Source organism: Lacerta agilis, chromosome 3 (genome assembly GCF_009819535.1).
Source record: "Lacerta agilis isolate rLacAgi1 chromosome 3, rLacAgi1.pri, whole genome shotgun sequence".
NCBI lineage: Eukaryota > Metazoa > Chordata > Lepidosauria > Squamata > Lacertidae > Lacerta > Lacerta agilis.
In genome coordinates this window covers 44,664,693-44,673,037 of record NC_046314.1, presented here as the reverse complement: position 1 = coordinate 44,673,037, position 8,345 = coordinate 44,664,693, and positions in this window count along the sequence as shown.

Here is an 8,345-nt window from a genome sequence, read left to right as displayed (position 1 = left end):
CTGGCGCCTTTTTTTGGGGGGGGGGGACCAGATTCGGGACATGCACAGCTTCCAACATCACCATCCTCTGCCAGGCAGGCAACCCAGCTCCCCACCTCTTTTCCCGACCTCAGAACCAGGCAAAGGGCATTAGGAGCATCTACAATATCCTTCTGTAACCCCCCCCCCCCGCTCCCACCCATCACCAGTGCAGTGCAATGCAGAAGATGCATCTGAGGTTCCTCTATGCTCTCTCAGGGGTAGCCAACATGGTGCCATCCAGATATTGTTAGACTGTGATTCCTGTGGGATGTAATCCACTGGGAGCAGTCAAATACAACATTCCTTGTTTTGCTAGAGTGGACATGCAAGGGAATGTTTGGTCCAGCCAGTCAAAACTTCCTGTTCCTCCTGGCATGGAGCATCCTTCCTTGCATGTGACTAGTGGGTGGACGTGACCTTTCCAGACCCGGTAAAAAGGCCAAGGCATGCTGCCACTCTCTCTCTTTTCCATCTTCCTGTCATCCTGCGAACTTCCTGGAATGAACTGCTGGCTGCCAGCCAAGCAGTCCCTCGGTCATCTCCCTTATGGGGTAAACCTGTTTTTATCCGTTGGTTGTAACTTTAAGCCTAAAGCCTGCCTTCAGGGATCACACTGTGCTCTGCCTGATCGTGAGTAAACTTTATTTTTGTTACTTATGATTAAGACTGTGGTGTCTTTATTCTTTTAGGAGGGATTCAAGGGATCTTACCATGAAAATATTAGAACATATTTCAATCTGGACAAGCCAGATTGAATTGCGTATTGTCTTAAGAAACTCACATGAGTTTTCTGCTGTGTAAAGGGGAATGCACTCTGCTAAGTAAAGGAACTTGCTAACACAAGTTAGGAAGGATATTAATAAACAACATATCCTCTCCTGCCACCCTGAACATTCCCACAATTCCCACTATCACTAACCATTGGTCATTCTTGCTGGGGGTGGTGGGAATGAGTCTAAAACAGGCATAGGCAAACTCGGCCCTCCAGATGTTTTGGGACTACAACTCCCATCATCCCTAGCTAACAGGACCAGTGGGCAGGGATGATGGGAATTGTAGTCCCAAAACATCTGGCAGCCGAGTTTGCCTATGCCTGGTCTAAAACATCTGGAGGCCATCACTTTGACTACTATCAGGGTAGCCTGAGAAAACCTATGGCACAATGCGGGGGTTGTTCAGGTGTCACAGGACACTTTGTTTTTGCCACAACACTCTTAACAAGACTCACCCCTCTGGAATAAGGTGCCTCAGTGGGAATCCAGCCTGGGATTTCCCACTGATCAACCACCACCATGGTATCTCAGTGGTACCTCATTTGCCTTCTGTGCAGAAGGTCCAACCCCTAGCATCTCCATGTGGGAGTGGGAATACTCTTGTCTGAAGCCCTGGACTTCAGGGCCATTGGAGTAGCCTGCTGGACATTGGAGTAGTCAATGTAGATGAAACAACAGTTTTGCTCAATATAAGACAGCTTCCCATAATCCAATTTCCCATGGGGGGCATTTTTCTTTAAAGTATACATATAGCCTGATGCTGTGCATATTTAATCAACTAAGATCAGTGGTCCTACTCTACGTAATTGCAGTAATGGCTGCAATTTGCTACACACTTGTGTATTTTTCTCATATTTCTATTTTTATTGAAGCTTGAAAGAACAAAGAACAATCACTATACAGAAAGAAACATCAAATATCAAACTCATGTATGAATGTTTACTAATGTTTCTCCTGTCTTAGTGTTTTTGTTAACTGCTTCGGGATATTGTTATACAGTACCTGGAAGGTGGCATATAAATGCCTAAAAGATATAAGCAAATATGGAACTGAAATAATATGCTTAGAATTGGGTTGTGTGTATACATAGGATTTCAGCTATTATTGTAGGCTACTCTAGATCACATCTGACTAAGAAGAAGAGCCAAGGTAAGACTGAAGCCAATCTTACAGACCTTCATTCTGGCTTATTACAACTCAGAGTCTCAGGTGTTCATGGGTGGACTATGATTTCTTAATGACTGAGGAAATGAACTCTGTCCACAGTCAGAGAATAACAGCTCATAATTCATAACCTCTATGTCCCAGGGCTGAAACCTAGCACTGATTAACTCTAAAAACTGCTCCTCTATAAGACATAGGTGCTGATCATAAGTCTGTAGATGATTCTGGGGTTGTGCCCTTTTAGATTCTTGGATCTAAAGCCATTTTTTGCTTTGTACATTAGTATTTAGCTAAATTAGGCCCAGTTGTTCTTTGTTAGCCTGTGCTTTCAAGTCTGCCGACACATGATCCCATTGGGGTGGCCCACTGACCAACCTGTTAGCCACATTCTGCACTTGTTTCAGCTTCTGCACAGTCTTCAAAGGGAGCCCCACATATTGTGAATTGCAATAGTCCAGATAGGAGGTCACTAGAGCATGGACTGCTTCATGGATCACTGCCTTGTCATGGCGAAGGGGCTTGAATTACTCAGGGAAGCTATGGACAGGTCAAGATGGACAGGTCATAGTGGAGAGTTTGGACCAAACGTGATCCACCTGGAGAAGGAACTGGCAAGCCACTCCAGTATCCCTGCCAAGATGGTGCTGGAGGAGACTCTTGAGAGTCCCATGGACTGCAAGAAGATCAAACCTATCCATTCTCAAAGAAATCAGCCCCGAGTGCTCACTAGAAGGACAGATCCTGAAGTTGAGGCTCCAGTACTTTGGCCACCTCATGAGAAGAGAAGACTCCCTGGAAAAGAACCTGATGTTGGGAAAGATGGAGGGCACAAGGAGAAGGGGACGACAGAGGATGAGATGATTGGACAGTGTTCTTGAAGCTACTAACATGAGTTTGGCCAAACTGCGAGAGGCAGTGAAGGATAGGCGTGCCTGGCGTGCTCTGGTCCATGGGGTCACGAAGAGTCGGACACGACTGAACGACTGAACAACAACAGAGCATGGACTGCTGAGGCCAGACTATCTTGGCCCAGGAACAGTCATAACTGGCAAAATAGCTTAAAGTGGGTGTAAGCACTCCTAGTCACAGAAGACAATTGGGATGCCATACCAGTGACAAATTGGAATTTAGGCATATTCCCAGACTCCTTCGGGGGGAGTGCAAAATGTCCCAGAGCAGGTAATTCCTAGACAGGAGAACCCCCCCCCCCCAGATCACATCCCTCTTATCAGGATTCAGTTTATTGTCTCCCTACCAGCCCAGTACTGCTTCCAGACACTGATCCAACAACACCTTCACAGCTTATCATGATTCAGATGGACTAGAGAGGCAGAGTTATTTCCATAGTGAAGTATTCAGGATTTGGGAACCAGGGGATAATAATCTACCTCCCAGTGTTGGAAATAACACTCCCATTCTTCCCAATGGACTGCAGCTACCTGCTAGTTCAACCTGCTAGTTCAACAGGGGCCAAAGGGATGCTTGTGTTTGCTCCTGCATAGAAACAGTTGTGGTTTGTTTCCGATCTCACTCTATTATCTCCTATGACCAGACAATCCTAGAATTCAGAGAGAAGTTATGTCACGCTGTAGTCCTCCCCTACTCCCCTACCTCAAGGAAGTGTTGTAATACCCAAATGAATGAAATGGTGCCCAAGGCAATTTTCCCTACATGGAGACGAAGTCTGCAGCTAAAGGAGATCATCCCAGCTTTAGGACATCCACCTACACATGAGACTTTTTAGGCTGGGGAGAATGGTAATCATGTTGCTTGCTTCAACATCAAGCCCTTGCTCTCCACCTAGCCAAAGGACAGCACATGTGTACTGGACTCGGCTTCTGTGAAAGTCCCAGTTGCTTGCTGATAATGCACATGTATTTGTTTTGGGCCATTTTTGGGAGGATTGCAAAAGACAGAGGGCTTTAGTTGGCATCTCCTATTTTGGCCAGTCATGTCATGCGGAGCTTAAATTAGTATGTAACTGGCTTTTTTATACTGTTCCCCAAAAAATCATGGGGAGTGTGGTTTTGTGGGGTACTGGGACATCTGTTAGAGAGCCCAAACCCCCAAACAATTTCCTTACTCTTGGTTATTTAGAGCAAGGCATCCTTGAAGGATGTCTGCACAGAGCCTCTACCCCAAATTCTTGGATTTTGTGTTTGGGTGGTGACCAATATTAGTTATACTTAGAATAATAATTTAAATTAATGAACATTATTAAGTTAGGTTCATAACGTCTGTGGGTCTACTCTGAGTAAAACTTATTTGAATCCTTTGATCCCTATAATGAGAAGCCAAAGAGATGTTTGCATATGCATACTCTGTCTTTCACACCCCCTTTAGAAATTCACACCCTTTTTGAAATAAAGGACCTTCAAAGTTTCCTATATAAAGGAGAGTAGTCAGAAAATTCTCAAAACAGCATTTTCAGTGTCACTCATACATTGACCGTCAGATCATCTAGCAGTAAGTAATGGAGTTAAGTTCACATATTTATGATTATGACTGATTGAAACCCCAGCTTTTAAACCAAGGTACACATATATGTGAAACAGTCCTAACCAAACATAGGTATGATATGCAATTTGCATATTGCTAGTATTAATGCCAGGGAATGCTTTTAATCAAGGGGTTGGCAACAACAGTTGTGGTACAATTTCAGGTATTCTTAGAAATAAATATTGTCAGATCTTGCCAGGAGAATCTGAAATACAGTTTTGTATTCCTCCCCTCAACCCACAGCTTCTGGAACAGCTCATCTAAAGGATATTTTGACTTGTGGTTATTGTTAATTTTTTTGTAGCTATATTTAGTAGCTCACTCATATGAAGGAACCATAAATATTATGTAGAGTATTTATGTGCATACATGCACATATTACACAGTTAATTATGTAGTCTACAGTATTACACAGACACACTTTGGATGCATTTCTTTACTTGTGCTTCGATACTAAACACATTAACTGGAAGTGCATCAGAAATTTAATGGAATGTTAACTCCTAGAATAATAAAATAAGATTATACAGGGAGACTGTTATTTATTTTTGAAATCCCTCCCTTTTCGGGATTGGGTTGATTTTTAATAGAATTTTGGAGGTGGGAAGAACTGTATGTATTTTTGTGTTTTTATATTGTAAAGTGCCTTGTGAATCTCGGATGAAGGGCGGTATAGAAATGATGATGATGATGATGATGATGATACGAAGGAATAAAACAGGAATCCCACAAGACCCCCGAATCTATTTTTGTAGATACCTATTATTTTAATTGACTATTTCAGAACAAAGAGGTTTTTAAGGGCTTTAGGCACAGACTGCAAATATTAAGTCATCTACAGATCAATCATATGCATATTTATAAAGAGGTAAGTCATACTGTGTTTAACGAGGGTTATTTCCAATTAAGGATGTGATCCTATACACACTGAACTCAGTGGGGATTACTTCTGTGTAGATGTACATAGGACGGCATTGTGTGTTCGAGTTGTCACCACCGTTGTAACCACAGCAGCGCAATGCTAGCCATGGCTACTCAGAAGTCAGTCCTATTGAATTCTATGGGTCTTACTTCCAGGTAAGTGTGGAAGGACTGCAGACCTGGTTTTCTTTCTACTTTCGGAAATACTGTAACATAAAACAAGTACAGTATCCTCTTCTCTAATATACTGTAGGCGGAAACGCCACAACAGCAACGCGCTTCTCTCGAGGCTCGAGCTCCCATGTTTCTGTCCTTTTTCTGATCGAGGTTTAATTTATTTTGTGGTTCATTTCATCAAAATGCTATTCCTGGCCCGGGCCAAACGTCACAGCAAGGAAAGCGGTCCAAAAAGAGGGGGGAAACGGTGATAGTGCGAGGAAGATCTTTCATCCGGTTCACCCGTGTTTTTGGAAAGCGAATGCTACAGAAATCGCCGACTCTGCTTATTTCCAACGAAGGCTGCGAAGGAGATCCTCAGTATAATGACCTGAAAATTCCTGCACTTTTTCGATGCCTTTGAGATCCGGATTCAAAGCGCCTCGAGGGTCTAGTTACAAGGGACTGGACATCATCACATGTGCCGAGGTTTCCTTTGTGTTGACTTCTACGTGCCTGTTTCCAGCGAGGAGCAGCCTTACTACTCGACGTAACCAGCGCATTCTCCGGGAAGGTAAGCGCGCTGCCGTTGCCCTTTTAACTGCGGGAGCCGCGCGCTTCTACGGTGGGGCCCACCGAGTCTCATGCGTCGGGACAGCCGTCAGGCAAAGCGCAGGGCTCCGCCTCCCCGGCTCTCCGAAGCCCCGCCCCGATCCTCTCTTTACCGGTCGGTGCGAAGCCGTCGGGTGGCTGAGTCGGTCCTGCTGCCCGCCTGCTCTCCCACTAAGCCGCCGCGAATTTGCTGCTGCTAGTGCGGAGCTGCTTGGCTCGTCCGACGCCGCTGGCGGAGAGGAGGTGGGCTGGACACCCGCAGCAGCCGCGGCAGTGACGCGCCGCAGTCTCCTCCTCTTCCTCCTCCTCCTCTTGCGCTCCTCTCCATTCTGCGACGCCTATCGGCTTGTTTGGAGAGAGGCCGCCGCCGTCTAAGACATTGCAAGGCAGCAGGGGAATGAATGGAGATGAGGAAAGGGCATGGAAGAGGCGCGGGTCGACACAGGGAAAAGTTAAGACTGCGATCTCATAGGCACACTTAATCCGAAGTAAAAACAAACAAACAAATAAAGGATGAGGCGATGAGCGGATTCGGAGAGGAAAGAGATAAATGCGTAAGGATGGACGGAGATTTGAGTTTTTTTTTTTTTGCTGGGGTGATCAAGGGCATATAATATAACCAACTAATTTAGGACTCAAGAAATGCCTGCCCTGTCTCAGCAGCATGAAGTGGGAGACCCGGCCTTTTCTCCTCCCGAACTCTCTCAAGAATGGGAAAAACTGCAGCACCAGCAGCGTTGCTAAACAGTGAAGTGGGGCTAAAGCCAGGCTAGTGGGGTCAGTGCGCGGGAAGGATTCCAGTAAGTGGGGGGGGGGGGTTTCCTTGCTTTGCATGGCTGTAAGCGTGTAAGTGACCATGCAGGCCGAATTGTTAAGGAAGCAAGTGGGTCCAAAGTGACGTGGTCCAAATGGGTATGATCCAGTCAGAGTTTGGCCCTTTTAGATCCTGCATTTGATGGTGACGTAAGCACCTCCCCTTAAGTTCCAAAACATTTCCAGGGCAGCTTACAAAAGGAGACGTTGGGACACATACATATGTTCCCTATTGAAGTTATTGGGAGCTGTGCAGCACAATCCTGTGCACTTTGAATTTGTCTCCACTTGTTTCAACATTAGGCCATATGTTATAGCCACAGTAGTATCCACATGCATATAGTACATGACCATCATATGGTGCCTTTAATGCACCAAGTTGGCATAAGAATTTTGTCCTGGTTTTCTTAAGTTTGAAAAAGGGACTGGTTGGTGGGTATGAAATTGCAGCCTAACTCTCTCAAGCTCTCTGCATGTGCCCCTCAGAAAGTTTCCCAGAAGGTAATATGGACCTGGGTTTGCAAAAGGTTCCCCATCCCTGCTAGAAAAGCTACCTACCACTCCTTCAGTATTGTGGGAAGTGCAAGTGAAAGAATGTGTGATGCTTGGAAGCTGGCATGGTATTGTATATAAACACAATATAAAATAATCACCTTCCACACTTATCATCCCTGAAGGTTGCTAGATGGATAGACAGAAAGACAGAGAGAAGGCAGAGAGGTAGGTCAGTGCTTTAAGTGTATTATGCAACCAATAATATTTTTAATGTGACAATATGTATTCTGTGAAATGGACACAACATGTAAGCCAAGAGAAATGTCTCAGCCTCACCTCCTCACTGTAAGGAAGCTAGAGCATTCCTCTATGAAAGACTGTTTTTCAGCCTTGTCCAAATTACAAGTCAGCAGTACAATACAGGTGAGTATATCCAGAGCATTATGGGTAAACAAGAACCATATCACCTGGGGTTTCCCCCGACTTGCAAAAAGTGTGCAAATATGCCACACTGGAATGTAGCCCTGAAGATTATTATTATTACTATTTCAATTTCAATAGAAACACATGGCTGTGATGCACTCCTAGAACTTTATTTGAATATCGCTGGTGCCCCACTGGTTCATGACAGGGCCAGATTTAGGTTTGATGAGGCCCTAAGCTATTGAATGTAATGGGGCCCTTTATATCTTATATTTTAGGGAGCAGGCTAGTAGGCGGGGCCCATTACTTACATTATAGGAGCCTACACAACACAAAACACTGATGCTGTATGTAGGTTTTATTTTTTTATCTTATATTTTGGAAATGTACATCCAGTTGTTGTTTTTCCTTTTAATTTTTTTGGGGGCCACCAAGAGAGTGGGCCCCTAAGCTATAGCTTGTTTAGCT